This window comes from Pseudonaja textilis, chromosome 1 (genome assembly GCF_049901715.1).
Source record: "Pseudonaja textilis isolate UNSWEBS1 chromosome 1, rPseTex1.2, whole genome shotgun sequence".
NCBI classification, from domain to species: Eukaryota; Metazoa; Chordata; class Lepidosauria; order Squamata; family Elapidae; genus Pseudonaja; species Pseudonaja textilis.
In genome coordinates, this window is record NC_141990.1 from 137,203,110 (window position 1) to 137,218,728 (window position 15,619).

Consider the following 15,619-nt stretch of genomic DNA (forward strand, 5'->3'; position numbering starts at 1 on the left):
AAGTTTGTACTTTGTACAAAATGATTTTTTCTTGCTGTTTTAGAAACTAGAAGCCAATGGAAAAAATATGAGGACATTCCAAATACATAAAGTATTTCATTTATGGTTATTATAAACAAATTATCTGTATATAAACATTTGTGCAAGACTGCACAGAGAGCATCACTGACAACGGATATACTGTAGATCCAAATGTCTCTGATAAAGCGTGGAGTTATTTACAAAATACACTCTTTTCTTTTCAAACCAAAGATGCTCTATCATGATCAGGTAGAGAAAGCTTTTCAAATTATTCAGTCTTCTGCCTGAAGGTACTCCCAACACTTAAAAATTGTTCACATTAGGAATTTAAGCATAAGACCTTTATTTTATCTAGTGACATGCTGTTTCTCAAAACAGTGTCATGATATATCCATAGACTGCTGCTGAGATCTCAAAGTTTAATGCAGTTGCCTGAGTGATAGGCCCAATTAAAAAACAACAACCCATGCCCTTTGAATAGTTGTTAGTTGCCATTTTAAATCTAACAGCCCTCCAGCCATCACAGAACAAACTTATCTGGCCGTTTAATCCTAGGTTGTTTAGTGCCAGATATACAAGGGAAATTCTTCCAATTCATTTTCAAGGCCCTCAAATCTGGAACCAGTCCCAGAGGATCTAATACTCAAGTGTTTCTCAACTTCAGCTTTTAAGTTGTGTGGACTTTTAAGTTGAAATCCAGTTGAAATCCCCACATATTGAAATTGATAGTTAAGTAACACCGCCTTTATGTTCTTTATCAACACATATCAAGAGATAAAAAGACTGTTTCCAAATGTTTTTGTTTTGGGAGTTTTATAGTTCATTTCCTTTAGATTTAAAAAGGGTCTCTAAACTTTTGGAATTCTCCAAGTTTCTGACTTAGATTCTATTTTTGAATTATAAAAGGGTAAAAAACTATTTTTGACCTGTAAAAAGATGGAGGTTCTTAAAATTGCTGGGAGGCTAAACTCCACAAGGGGGTCATGAAATTCCTATGAGAAAAAGAGTAATAAAAGATGGAGGATATAACCCTGGAGCCAAAAAGAAAAAGCTTATCACTAGAACATGCTTAAAATGTCAAGGACATCTTTCCTGAGTTATTGTTCCGATGGTTTGGCACTAAAAAGAAGCCATTATTTTGCTCCGTATACTGTTCAGGGTCTGTTGTGTTGCTCTATTTTAATGCTGTGCCGTATTCACCAGAATCATTCACAAGACATTTCTATAAAAATGAATGTTACAGGTAACCTGAACCAACCTTTCAGGTTATCTTATTATCTGTCCTAATGTGGAAATACTGAAGAGGCTATTTCTTCCCAGAAAAGGAGACAGATTCAGCTTGGCTTCCTTCCACCATTTGGTTCTTCCTGAATTACTTGGTGGCTGTGCTGCCTTTTACTTTTTTCACACTGAAAGCCAGAGCCTCAAAAAGAGATGGGAGAAACACTTGCCCAGGGAAAAAGTGGGAGGTTGGGCTTCCACATTAATATATGGCTCTTGCCATTTTCCACTCTATGTCTAATAAAAGAAGTCCTCATTAAGCGACTGCCTAATGGAGTGACCATTAGCAGATTAAAAAAAACTAACTTTGCAATTAATCTACATGTTTACAACCTTCACAGGTCTGTAGAGCAAAAGGAAAGCTGAAGTAAGATCATAAATACAAAGTTGCAGTTTCACTTCACAATCACTTCATTTAAAAAATGAGATGCTGGTCTCAATTGTGGTCATTAAATGAGGACTACCTATATGCAAAAGGACCAGCTGGCTGCTCAAGCATGAAAAGAAAGCTCTGCTTTCCTTCTTCAATATTACTATTCTCTCTGTGTGGGACTCAGAGAGCAAGCTCACCGCATTGCTGAGGTAATTGTGCTGAGGTAAAAAAAAAAACAGCAATAAGGAAGAGTCTCTTGGGAGCTATTAGGGAAATTGTTTAAACCAGCGTCACAGATTCCTGGGAGTGACCCAATTCAGAACCTGGTAGAGCCAGCTGCTTTTCCTGGTTATGCCATTTTTTTTCTTCCTAATCAGAATACAGAACAACAGAGTTGGAAGGGATTTGGGAGATCTTCTAATCTCATCCCTCCCCCACTCAAGAAGGAGATCCTATATTATTCCAGACAAATGGCTGTCCGATCTCTTATTTTTTTAAAAAAAAAAACTTCCAGTGATGAAGCACCCAGTTTCTGGAGGCAAACCCTTCCACTAATTCAAAAGAGGGATCACTCAATATTTTTATTACATTTATTATATGCCACCCATCTCCCTATCAAGCCACGCTGAGCAGCTCCCAACATCATAAAATAGCAATTAAAACCACCCAAATGTTTTAGGAAAAAAAACATTTAAAACAAGGAGCACAAGGAGTATTAAAATTAGAGTTGGCAAAGCTGGTGTCCCATTCATCAGGGGACAGCATAGTAAACACAAGACATCCTAAAAGTCTATTTAGAATATCAGCTTCTCAAATCTCATAATTCGTTTTATTCATATGAAGATACCTATGATTATCAGACAACAAAAAAGCATAAATCCAATCCTCCTGAGCTTCACAACCCAGAGGATTTGACACCCTGCAATGCCCAAGGAGTGTGGTGAAACACCTACAATGGAAAAGTTGTATCTGTTTCTCTCTCTCGACTTCCCTTCCTCTGCCACACAACACCCTCAGCTTCTCTCTGATCCCCTTTTTAAACCACAGGCCACCTATGCGTAAATTTACGTAGGGAAGTAGAAATGGGCGTGAGGATCCCGTTTCCATCTCCCTTCAGCTCTACATACAGATAGTTCAACAGGAAGTATTGGTTAGCAGGCTTACCTGCCCAGAAATATTTTTTAAGGGAAATTTATTTTTAATGGAGTCCTCCAGAAACAGAAACAGTGCTAAATAACCTCAACCTTCCCCAAGGTGGCGCCTCGCTGGTTGTCAGTCTTCAAATTATAATTTTTAATAATCCGGCCATCGCCTTTTTTCATTCAATGCACGGAAGGGACGCCCTTCTACCCACCGAGGAAAGGAATCATGCTGAAACAAAACGACCAGGACATTACTGGGGGGGAAAGGGGGGATTTTCGCTACAAAAACAAGGTTGTTTTTTTTAAAAAAAAAAAACTACATTGCAGGTAAAGATCATTCTTTCCAAATGAGGGGGAAAACCGGTCACATGAACAAGTTTCTTATTTTTGCATAGACATTTAACCCGACCTGTAATCAGGGCTAAGCCAAAGGACCCCGAAATAGGGCCCTGGTTTGCATGGATGGGTCAGATTTCAACCCTGGAGAGGGGAAAATGGGACTGCAAGAACACAGAAGCTTTGTCCAGGCAAGGGAGCGAGACACCTGCAGGATCCCTTCCCAGCGAGATCTACCAGTAGGCGTCTACCTGGCAGGGATCCTTCCGACTGGGCGGCAATTGGCTTGCAGCCCCGTCGGACAAATCACTCTCTGCAAAAGCGCGGGGCAAAAAGGAGCTGCTAAACACTGCAATCCCAATGGCGATGTTGACGTCGAAGGACTCCAGCAGGCTTTACTTCTGAGTAGATCCGTTCCGCGATTCCCATTTTTTTTCCCGCCGAGTGGAGCAGACCTAAAGAAAGACACTTCCTTTGCCTTGGAAGGGCTGTTTGATAGGTTTCCTTCCAAGAAGGTGTACAGTAACATTGCAGTGTGAATTTATTTCTAGTATTTATAAGCGCCGCAGTCTTCGATTACATTTGCCTGCCCGTGAATATATTTTGTATATTTACACTATAGTAGTCGACATGTGTGCTTGTTTCCTTAAAAAAAGGGGGTGGGGGTGGGGGAGTTTGTTTTTCTTTTTTCTGCCTGAAACAGAAAACTCTTTTAAGCAGAAAAAAGCAAGCTGCCTGCCGATTTGGGATGTCGGAATGAAAAAGGGCAATGGATCGTATTTGTATATACACTTTCTTCTCTGTACGCCTCAGTGGGACTTATTTCTGAGAAATGCACAAGATTAAGTTGACTGAAGAATTGGATTATTTAATCATTATTTAATGTATTAGGTCGATTGAACCTGAAAGAGGAGATAATGAGAATCTCCATGAGCAACCGTTGTTTTGCAAGTATTTGAGGCAAAAAGGGGGGAGGCGGGTCTTTAAGGTAGTATTATTCTTTGATTCTGCAAGGGGGGGGGAATCAAAGCAATGGCACTATTTGAAGGTACGTTTGTAATTGAAAAAGCATTAATGAAGAATAATGAAAGATTGGGGAGTATCATTTAATCCAAATCTGTAGTTATTGTACACTTAACCAGGCATTTCTACAAATGAAGGGGCTAGAATAAATAACCTGGAAAACTGGTATTGTGCAGTGATCGTGAAAGCCCCTCCCCCTCACAAATTACAGCAGGTGTTTAATACAAATAACTCACTTCAGATCGTTTAACACGAAATAACTCACTCACTAGGCATTTACTCCCAACTAGATGTGTAGAGGATTGCAGCCTTAAGATTGTGGGTTATTTATTTAAAATATTTTAAAGTAGATTATCTCTCAGTTGTTTTCTGACTGAGATAGAACTGTAAATTCAAATATCTCCCAGTAGGTAAGAAACAGGAGTTTACAATCCCATACTGCTTGATAAGAAAACATGCCATTAAATATGCTCAGGACATGTAGTTTCCAATTAAATATATTTTTCATGAAAATGTTAATGATATTATTTAGACCTTCCTGCTGCTAATAATCTTCTGCTTCTTCACAGTCATCTTTTTAGAGTTTTCCATTCTCTCTTCCAAGATGCCTCAGATCAACTGTGTTTTCATACATAAATAATATCAGTGTATTTGCAAACATAATACTATTGAAGAGAAATCATTAAATTAAATCAGGATGGTGAGACTCCTTCACAGCCCACTTTGGAACTGGTTGGTCTGCACAAGTCAGCGAAGCTTCATCTGTGCATGTGCAAGATCAAGGTAGCATACCAAACCATGTCCCCCTTCCCAGTCTGGAAAAATTGTTTTTCATGGAACCAGTCCCTGCTGCCCCAAAGGTTGGGAAGTGTTGCTGTAGAGAAAGATTGAAAGAACTGGGATGTTCTCTGAAGAAGATCCAACGAGTGGGAGTGGGCATGAGATATGGTGGCATTCTTCAAATACCTGAAAAAATATCATACAGAAAGTCAGGATTTGCTTTTTCCTTTATCTGCAGGTGTGAACAAATGGGGTCAAGTTAGAAGAAGGCATGTTCTCCTGGAATGTTAGAAGAAAATTCCTGACAGAGCAACACTTATCTAGAGAGAAACAACTATTTGGAGAGTTCTATTTTGTTGAATGTGTTAAAGTGAAAAGTAAACAACCTGGAATATTTTCATTTAGGTTCCTATATTGAGCATGAATTTATGGCCTTAGTAGTCTCTTTTAAGTTATGATTAACCATTGTTGCATTGCTTTCTTTGTCCAATTGTTTGAATTAAGCAGATACTTTAATATAGTGTGTGTGTATGTGTAGATGATGGATGGATGGATAGGTAGGTAGGTAGATAGACAGACAGACAGATAGATAGATAGATAGATCTAATTCTTTTGACATTGGAAAACATTCCAATACCATTATATGTCTATACTTAAAGATTAGAATTGTGCAAGCAGTGGTACTCATGTGACACTATGGAAGCAAAAGTTGGCAAAGCAGTTCAGTAAGAGCACTGACACTTTTGAACATTGATGTTGGAGAAGATTCCTGGAAATACAATGGATAGCCAAGAAAACAAGCAAGTTCATCAAATAAATCCAGAGTTCTCACTCATGGCACAATAACCTGGCTCTAATTATCAGACATATTATGCAAAGAGCTAGCTTCCTAGAGAAGGCTCTAATGCTGGATAGGTAAAAAAACTGAAGAGATTGATGGTTTTAGTTACAATGACAATGGGTGTGAAGTTGAAGAAAATGAGGGACCAGGTTGGGGACAGATGGTCATGAAGAAAATTTAAGTGATAGCTAAGAATCAACAAAGGTTGATGACACAAAGTCAATCATTTCTTCAACAAAATAAACACCATGTGTACAGAAGATAGACTTTTTATGCACACACTGTGATCCTCATACGTTGCACTGTGTATTATATGTATTTTCTTTCATCCAGCTTGTAAGTTATATAATATAAAGTAGGAAAGTAAACAATAACAAAATGTTGTAAATTTGAGCCAAATGAGTAAGATCTCAATGCTACTTTTGGCAGGAAACATTCCAGAACTGATGACTTTGTGGACATAGACATGCAGTTTTCTTGGCAACATTAAAGAAGTAGTTTCATTCCCTTCTCTGGAGCTATTTTTCTACTTCTCAGAGTACTAAGATTTACCAGTGGTCTTCCATTCAGATACTAACTGGCTTGCTTATGAGTGGAGACAAAATGGTAACCACCAGACAAATTGCTTTGTTTTCCTTAACAAAGTCTGCACAATGCTGCATAAATCTTTCAGTGCTGTGCAGAGCTTGTTAAGGCAGCAAAACAAATCAAATTTGTCCCCAGGCCACATGGCGGCAACCTGAACATGGCTACCATTTTGTGGGCTGGACAAAATGGCAACCACTTCCGGAATTGTGCCATATGGTCTGTCAACAAACAATCTGTTCCAGCATTCTGGAAGTTCTTCGGGCTCTTCAAAGATTAGTTGAGGCGGAAGGTATTTGGCCTGGTGAGTGGGTCCTCTAAGCCAACAGCTCCCGACCTTTTGTACACCAGGAACCAGTTCCGTAGAGAGAGGTTTTTCTGTGGACCGGAGATGGCGTAGTTTTCATGTGCTGCCTTATCCTGCGGATAGGGTTTTGTTTGCACAGATCAGTTGCTGGCATGGTGCAGACTGGTGCCGGTCCACAGAGCAGGGGTTGGGCACCCCTGCCCTAAGGCCTGAGGGACCTGCTAAGAATGGGGAAAGTCCTGTGGGGACCCAAGAAGTGAAAAGTGGAGCACAGGTGCCTTGAGGAGATGTGATAGACTTTGGGAGGGTCAGAGCCAGACAGAACCCTGCTAGGTCTCCAAGGACCTAATCCCCCCCTGAGGTACCTACCTATTCATTTTATGATTCATTGGAGAGACCAGGGAGGCGGGGAGGGTGTGACATTCCTCAGTAATGGACAAACTTACATGTTGAGGACTACCTATATATACTATATTTGATTTGCTATCATGCTATTACTATTTTACTTATATTAGGTACATCAGTATATAATTGATTACTGCCTTACCTTCCTTTACTCTCCATTGCCAAACTACAGGTAGTCCTCAATTTATGACCACAATAGAGTCCAAAATTTCTGTTAAGTGAGACATTTGTTAAGTGAGTTTTGCCTCATTAATGACCTTTCTTGCCACAGTTGTTAAGTGAATTACTGCAGTTATTAAGTTAGTAATAGAGAGGGCTGTAAAAGCACTGTGAAGCGGTATATAAGTCCAAGTGTTATTGCTATTAGTAACCCGGTTGTTAAGTGAATCTGGCTTCCCCATTGACTTTGCTTATCCGAAGTTCGCAAAAAGTAGTCCCATGAAACACTGCAGTGGTCATCTGAAAAACATAAACAGACAATAGGATTTGTACTGTAAGAATGTACAAAAAAGCATTGCATATATTTTGGACAATGTAAAAATTATGTGTTGTTTGAAATATAATCCAGAATTCAGATAAGTGTTCGTGTTTTGAAATACAAAAAGATCCTGAAAGATCTTATCTGACAGACTGTTTTATTCCAGATTTTTTTTTAATCTTATTGTCTTAATCTAGTCATCCCAGATCTATGATATTTACAGAAATACACAGTAGGCATGAATAAATTACTTAGGAGCATAGTGTTGCTAAACTAAATTATTTACAAAATCACTTTGATACAGTGTTTTTTTTTTAAATTAATTGCACAATCCTTTGAGGAATATATATTTTGTGTGGATAGATTTTCTTGATTTTTTTCTCATGATTAATCCATAGTGAAACAGCTGCTTACCCTATTTCTGCATAATGGAGGAACGGTTAATTCAGTTCTAAGTCCAAATGCCAACAGTTTTACTTGTAAAATAAGACACAAAAATGAGACTACATCACTTCAGAACTAGGTTATATCAGTAAATTTTGCACCTACTTTTCTTTAATTGAAAAAATATTTTTATGGTTTTTATAAATATAAAAATTATTAATTTTCATTTTTTATAAATTTTTTAAAAAAAGAGTGGCGCAGTGGCCTAGAGGTGAAAACACTTGCCTCACATCAGAAAGTTGAGAGTTGAATCCTAGGCAGCGACAGATGTTGCTTTATCAGGGTGCAAAGTATAAATATCTGCTGTGAGCTCCACATAGGTGTCAGGAAGGGCATCTGGCCACTAAACGCTCAGCTCCATTTTGCCCTGATCCCACCCCGAAACAAGGGATTACAGGGTCATAAGAGAAAAAAAGAAAAGAAAAAAATGTAACTAATTTATTAAATTTATATCCCACCAAAAATCAAGGCTTTTAAAATGATTTCCCTTCTTTCTAACCCCACAACTTCTAGTCCTGGTTCTACCTTAGGTATGAAAGCTACTTGGGCGGCTGTGTCCCTCACTCTCAGTCCAATTGACTTGATGGGATTGTTATTGTGGGAGAAAATAAGAGGAGAAAGGAGGATTGGGTATATTTGCCACTTTGACTTGTATATGAAAAAAAGGTGGAATAAAATCTAAGAAAAAATTTTTTTTGAAGCAAGTTCATTGGGTACTAAATGTCTTCCCAGCATTAATCCAATAACTTAACCATCATAACCATTAATGGTAAATCTCGGTATGAATTCAAAGGTATCTGTGGCAAGTGGAGATTTCTTCAAAATAGTATCATTTAAATGTGAAAATCATGATGTACTTTACACTCTTGGGTCCTGGCATCTAACACAAGCACAGGAATTTTTATGAGATGGTACATGTTATGCTTGCTACTTATGAGCAGATTGCCTATAGATATAAACTTTGTATGGATAAGTATAATGAAATATGAGACTTATTTATACAAAATACATACTTTTTTAAAAAAGCATGATAGCTATATAAGTATTAGAAATAAATGTATATCTACTTAATGTTTGCATTAAATAATATATAAAATTATAGCTGTTAACTATTGTAACCACATACTATTCCCTCTCTATTTTTTTTCGGTGGTATTTTTTCACTTACAGTATATTTCAGCACTTGTATGTTTTCTTCTAATGTATATTTGTGTTTTGTTCCTTTTGTGTTTTCTTTTTTCTATTACTTTAAAAGCAATAAAAAAACATTTTTAAAAATGGTTCATGTTCCATAACTCACCCTTCCCCTCTACACACACTTGCTTTTAAGTTCATTGATACTGGTACTTAATTGCATGGTGAATGGGATGTAGTCAAAGGAGAACAATTATTGCTGCTGGACAATGATTGATGGGGTGGGTAGATTGGCTGCCTGGCAAAATGGAAAAGGCCCAACTGTTTTACTAGACAGCTTTCTGATCCCTCTAGTCAGCTTTCTAGCAGGCTTGTTTTGTGTGGATTTAGTACTCTTAAAAAGTACATTAGACTCACTATCCAAATTACCCTGACAGGAAGCTGAGTGATTGAAAGGAATGATTTTTTTTAAGCTGCATTTGAAACAAGACTAACAAGTGATTGACCAGACAGAGGCTGCCTAATGAAGTAGGATAGCCAGACCTCTCAACGCCTGGCAACAGCCCAGCAATACTATGTAGCTCTCCAACTATTCCAATAAGCTTAGACCTTTATCCTGTTCTTTCCTCCCCCCAGCACCAAAATGGGGCCAGGTATTGACCCAATGGTGGGCTGCAACTGGTTTAACAACCAGCTTGGTGAGCCCGTGCAGTGTTCAAAAACCATTCATTTTAAGCTTAAAAACTTACCTTCTATGTCAGTGCTGCTGAGTAAAACAGCGGAGGCGTGGCATCCGTGGTGCTGTGTGATTCAGCTGAGCTAAAAAAATGGAAATATAAGACAAGAAAGGGCAGGAGTGGGTGGCGGGGCCAACCGCTCACTGGAGCTACCAGTTCACTAGAACCAGTCCCATCCTGTAGCAGCCCACCACTGCCCTGAACCAGAAGGACCCCAAGTGCAACCCAGAATAAGCAATCCTGCTCATATTGCCTCCTATAAGTTATCTGACTGCCACTACTAACATGCACAAACAAATAATGATAGATTAGCATCACCTTAATATTGCTTCTGGTTAGTATCAGACTAAAGGGAAAATTTTGCTTGAACGTGTATACTCCAAATGAAACCTCAAACCTTCTCAGGCATGGGCTGGTAACAAGATGAAGGCAATATCAAGGGAAACAGCAGAATAACAATGTCATCAGGGATGCAGTAAGGTACAAGTGAGGAGAGGCCCAAATGTTTTCCAGTCATAGGTAAGGTAGCAAAAAGAAATAAGTGATTTTAGGAAGTGTTCTAATCAATTACAATAATAGTATCATTTAAAGCAGAGAGCTGAAGACTATTTTGGATCTGAGGCTCTTACTGAGTCATTACCACCATCAATATAATAGCCAAAAATCTATTTTGATCGAGTAAGAATTGTTGTAGGTTCTAGAATTTATGTATGGATCATAAGAGAGATGGAGAAATCAGGTTTATTTGAAGCCAGCCTGCTTTTTCTTAGATGGCTTTGAAGAGGATAAAACAAAACTAACAAGCTACATTCATGCAATATTGTAGGTTCAATTAAAGAAAGTTAGGGCAAAATAAATTCTATGCCACTTTGATATTGTGACTGTGAACTAACAGATGCAGGTTAGGAAAATAAAAAAGTAAAGAACAGATGCATCTTGACTTTTTTTTTCTCCTGCAAACACTTTTTTTAACTGATTTATTACACACTTGAGAATTCCAGATGTAGCTTATAAATATAAATAGGCTTTATTTATTTTTCCTTTAAAACTACAGCCTCTCTATAGCTTTGTCCTGATCACTTTGATTGGCACCAAAATCTCTCAGAAACTCTGATTTTGTCAGATTAGATCTTGGTTTTCTGACATTAATTAGGAAACAAGCAAACAGTAACATTAGACATCCTCAAAAGCATCCAAATTTGCATAAGGTTGTTAACTCCAGACCCAAATGCTGGGCCCCAAGGCATAGAGAACTGAAGCTATTTCACCTTGTCCTGTGGGGAACTCACAGCTGTGCTACGGTCTCCCAAACTCCCATGGAAAGAAACCCAAGGGAAGCCATCTGTTCCAAGCTGGGCTCGTTAAAATTAATTCCTAAGTTCTATTTATGATCAAAATGTTATGTGCTATTGCTTTAGGATGTTCTGATCCAAGGGCTTTTTGCAAAGTCATTAACAGTCCAAGGTTGAATTCCAGAGAGCTACTGATCTTGTAACTGAATGGGGAAAAAAATCCCAAGATTCAAAATGCACAAGGCTCATAACCCACTGGTTATGAGGTTTATTCATTTTTCTGCAGTCTCTTGCTGCAGTCTCATGGCTCCCAATTGTGTTCAAGATAGGAAAAGGAAAAATTAAAACATCCACAGTAGGAAGAAAACACAAACAGCATTAAAAAATAAAAATAAATTAACAACTGCATACATTGAGATGCTAAAAGTAAAATATAGTGTCAGTTTTTGATTCTTGGCAACCTCCTGGATGAGTCTGTCATTTTTTTGGCAATGTTTTTTGGAGCATCTTGCCTGCTTTCTAGGGCTGAGAAAGAAAAGGACTGGCCCTGTGTCACTCAACTGGCTTTGTGCTAAAGTGGGACTAAAACTTATGGCTCCTAGTTTCTAACTTGGTATCTTAACCACTGTACCAAAGTGGCTTTCTTCACTGTCCCAAGTGAATGAAGCTTCACTTCCCAGAGAAGCTCATGTTTTAATAACCCCCTGAAAGCCATCAAGGTGGAGGCAAAATTGATTTCTGCAGGGAATTTTTCACACCACCAGTATTGCCCCTCAGAGGCAGCACTTCTAACATTGGCTTCATTCGCCTATTAAATCTGAGACCACAAGGAATCTTTACCTCAAAGATGTTGTAGTGTTGTTCCCAAACTGGGTACTCCAACCCTGTAGCATTGGTATTGCATGCTTCCAGCTGCAGAAGCCCTTTAATGCAACAGCGTGGACCAACTGCAATTTCTGAATATTCTTTCAAGGTAGCCCCATGTAAAGTGCATGGCTGTAGTCTATCCAGACAGTGTGTTATAGCTGTAGAAATTGAGCAAGCAAACTAGAAAAAAAATATGAATCGTGCTTGAGGATTAGAGATCTGATTTTCCTGATTCTCCTCTGAGGAAGATACAATTATCTAAGAGAAGGATGGTTAGCCGAGACTCCCTGAACTGGTATTCCAGCTACCTCTGAAAGAAGGGTAAACCAAAGACCTTTTTTTTTTTAAAGGTTACTAGAACCTAGTTTATTTTACCTCTTTGTCTCTGGCACTGCTGGATTGTGGGTGACAAATGCCTAGAACAGCCTTTTTTCAACTCAACTTTTTACCCTGGAAGAATGATTGAAATAATTCCCAGGTCACAGTATAAAAACTGCAAAAACATGTTAATTGTACACAACTGGTATAAAAAATATGAAAACCTCAGAATACAATTCAACTCAAAGCAAGGAAGCCATATTTTACGACATTCTCAGCAACAGCAAAGTGGCAGGATGGCTGTGGATAAAACTTCCCACCATTGTGAGCAACAACATTGTGTAGTACACAAAATTAGAAAACAGTGGTGTTGGTTTTTCCCCAAATGCATCTCTCATAGAACTCCTCGCAACCTGACCTGCTGGGACTCTAAAGGTCCACGGAACTCCAATTGAGAAAGGCCAGCCTAGGTTGTGTCCTGATATAAACCCAGGTTAAATTCTACACTGTTAGGATTTCATGAGTGCATCAGGAGTACCGAGGCTCTAGGGGTTTGCCATGTACTCACATGAGCGTAATTTCCAAACTGTGACATGATTAGTCATAACTTTACGGTATAAAGTACACAACAATGGGTAGAGCAATTTTCAGGCAATGCTCTTAGAGTCCTAATTTTCCCATGAATACCCCTAAATAGCAACACATCATTACTGTTTGAATATTTTCCTTCATCTCTTTCCATCCTCATTGTGACATGTCTTCCTCAAGGCTGAAGTTTTGCAGGGTCAGAGGGCAGAATTAACACATTGCAATCTATAAATAGTCTACAATCAAAGTCAGGAGGCCTCATGTGCAGAGGAGATAATATCCAGACCAAGAGCAATTCAGGGATGAATTATGAAAGACTAGTCCAAAAGAGTAACACCTCATTTATTTTCTCTCTTGTCTTAATTTTTTTTAACATATTTTTTCTTACTCATTTTCTGCACTAACCCCAAAGAGGAATAGTGTGGTATATGTATGCCTTTGTTAAATTTAGCTGCCCAGAATATATGATTATGGTAACAAATAATTCTTGTGAAATAAATAAATGTAAAATTGATTTAATGCATAACTTGCATTGAAGACAAGCTTTTGGAGTTTATAAAAGGTCACAAATATTTTCATGACTAGTGAAACAATAACTTACTAATTTATAATTTTACAGGGTAAAAAAGTGAAAAGAGGATGACAATTTAAATCAGTTTCCATTAACTTTAATAAGCTAATACCAATCTCATTATTTGTACTGTAAAATTCCAAAATTAAATTGCATTGTTAAGTAATTTATTTGGGCAATAGTTCTAATTCATTCAATTTCTCTCATATAAGTTATATGACATTTCTAGTACTTAATAATTTCTTACATTCATATGCTGCCAGACTCCCATTTATAGACCTTGATATAAATGTCCCATTTTCTATAACAAGACTAATACTAATATGTCAGAACATTAACCTACTTTTAACCTAGATTACTGGTTCCCCTTACAACAACAATTAGGGACAGAATTGTCATTGAAGTGGTTGCAGTCATAAGTTGAGTTGGACCTAATTTTACAACAATTTTTACAGTGGTCGTTAAGCAAATCATGGCCATTAAGTGAATCACACAATCATTAACTGAATCACACAGTCATTAAGTGAATCACCACCATTTTTATGTTGTGAGTAAAGCAAAGGTAAAGGTTTCCCCTGTCCAGTCGTGTCCGACTTTAGGGAGCAGTGCTGTTTTGCAACTGAGGGACCCAGCCTTGCCCAAAGACATTTCTACAGTCATGTGGCCAGCATGGCTAAATACCAAAGCGCCAGGAATGCTGTTACTATCCCATCGAAGTGATACCTCTTTATCTACTCACATCTGCATGCTTTCGAACTTCTAGGCAGGCAGGAGCTAGAACAAGTAATGGGGGCTCATACCCCATTGTTCAGTGTTCAAGTCTCCAATCCAGGCTGTCAGTTTTCCATCTGATAAGCCTAGCGCCTCTAACCACTGAGTCATCGTGCACCCCCTTATGTTTGTGGATACCTCTTGCTAATTTTTTTTAAATCTGCTTCTTGACTTCATAAGAGAATGTTTTGATATTCCAAAATCCTCCAGTACTTCGCTGAATTTTAATTCAACTCCATCAATTTAAATTATTTTCTTGTGCAAAACAGTCCTGCTGAAACAGAGAAAATTAAATTTGCTGTGTGTTTTTTTTTCATTTCCACTTTGGTTTGCACTTATAATCTTGAATTTAAGCACTCTTCTTAGTAATGAGGCCAGAAAGTCATGCTGGCTAACACATGTTATGTTAATGCAGGGTGTGTTAAAGAAAGCAATTGGTGGATTTCCCTGACTTCCTTTGTTATTAGTCAGTGGAAAAATCACCCACTCCCCATCTATCTCCTTAATATGGAGTGGGTCTAAAGCAGGGGTCTTCAAACTTGGCAGCTTTGCAATTTTGGAATTTTGGGAGTTGAAGTCCACAAGTCTTAAAGTTACAAAATTGGAGACCTTTGGTCTAAAGCTAGAGGAACATTATATACTAATATATTTATTTGACATATTGTACACAACAAGCAAAACAATGACAATGTAGCACAAAACAGGCCAGTTTCAACAGAATAAGCATATAATAATCAATTTTAATATTTTGTAATCTGAAGCCTATCATAAATTCTTATCAAATGCTATCACTGCAATGAAAGGTTCTATTTGCTTCATAAAAAGTTCTAGAAAGAGAAACGTGTTAAGGAGATTTTTAAACCTCAAGAGACAGAACTCTAAATATTGTTCAAGAAGCCTTACTATCAAAGAATAGGGTATAAAGAGGAGATAATGCTAAAATATGAGTAGGCTGTTCTAACCAGCAGATTTAGCCATGAGATAAATCTTGTGCTAATTTTGCACATTGTACATCGATGTGTCCAAAGGATACCTAATTGCCACCTGATAGTGATATTCCACAATATTTTAAGCCTCTGTTTAAAATCAGCCTGATGATCAGTTAATAATAAGATTTGCTTTGAAGGTGGCCTTGGAAAATATGTTAACCTAACCTTGTTTTTTTTTAATATATTGCATATGTAGTTGGTAAAGGCAGGTTCCCCCCTCATTCACAGATTCTGCTGTCAGGGTGTAGACAGATTTCTTTCTCTCCCCACCCCCACCACTTGCCCCCTCCTCTCTATGCGAGCTGACATGAGAATTTAAAATTTACCCATTTGCCT